Below are 1191 nucleotides of genomic sequence, written 5' to 3' on the forward strand. Positions count from 1 at the left end.
TTGTTTGTTTGGATCTTCCCATCGATGTGTTTAGGACTGCAACTGGTCAGTCTCTAGTTGGCATATGTGCATACTGTGCGTATTGCCTCGATATACCTTAATTCACAAGCATGGTAAGCAGAGATGGATAGTGGCTAGCAGTGGAATCCAGGACGCGCGTTTCGTCCTACTTGGGACTCGTCAGCTGGATGTACCTGCATCTCAGAGTTGATGTTCACTCTGGGACTCGAACCCAGTACCCTCGCTTCAAACGCCATCGCGTTATCCACTCGGCCACTGAGTCCTGATAGCCACTTGCTTGTGCGATGGGGTGAAGTTTGAATTCACTTAGTATTGTTTGTTTGGATCTTCCCATCGATGTGTTTAGGACTGCAACTGGTCAGTCTCTATGAATTGTCTAGCTTATGTATTTGTATAACGTATTCTTACCAAGATATTTGATATTAATATCTAATGATCATCAATATGACTGGTATATGATTCATTTTCAATCACCTTGAACTTATCAATTTCACATCAGTTTTCAAATAATATTAAAGTAGAAGAATAATGAATGAGATTTCGATGAAAATGAGGAGGAATTCAATTTTATTTCTTCTTGGATTACTTCAAATATTTATTTATGAGTTGATAGCAAACGCTAAATACTCAAATAAACATAAATGCATTTTGACGAAACGTTTATAGTTGAATTCATGAGACAATTGAAGTTAGACCAATATGAAAAACCTGGTAGCATTTACATTCTCTCGTGAGCCTGAAATTTTTTTTGGATCGAATCTCGCGAAGCCAACTCGTAGATACACACTGCTAAGGAGTTCCAAAATTGGACGAAATGGACGTTCAAAGCTTTCAAGTTTTCCATACTAGTTTACCTTCAATTGACTCATGATCTGAACTATTAAAATATATACATAATGTCATTTAAATGGAGAACTATGAATCTTTTCATTATTTTTGCTTATTAGATTCAAATTCCAGAAAACAAATGATAATAAATGATATGAAAGAAGTACATCGTAAGTGTTCTTGATAAAGATAAACTTTTATATGTATAGACCATTTGAACATTGATGAACCTTTTGTCATAATTCGATAAAAAAATAATCGAAATAAATAAATAATTTTAATAGTTGAGATCATATGTCTGGAAAGCCTCACGCTGGCTCTCGACTCTGATGGGTACCGAGT

General features: G+C 35.4%; 1 non-coding gene across 1 annotated transcript; it reads right to left on the reverse strand.

Annotated features, from left to right (window-relative positions):
• Positions 1-213: 213 nt before the first annotated feature.
• Smp_tRNA_00611_Gln_TTG.1.1 lies at positions 214-279 on the reverse strand. The gene has a single exon. It is a non-coding gene (tRNA).
• Positions 280-1191: the final 912 nt, after the last annotated feature.

This window comes from Schistosoma mansoni, assembly GCF_000237925.1.
Source record: "Schistosoma mansoni, WGS project CABG00000000 data, supercontig 0097, strain Puerto Rico, whole genome shotgun sequence".
Taxonomy (NCBI): domain Eukaryota; kingdom Metazoa; phylum Platyhelminthes; class Trematoda; order Strigeidida; family Schistosomatidae; genus Schistosoma; species Schistosoma mansoni.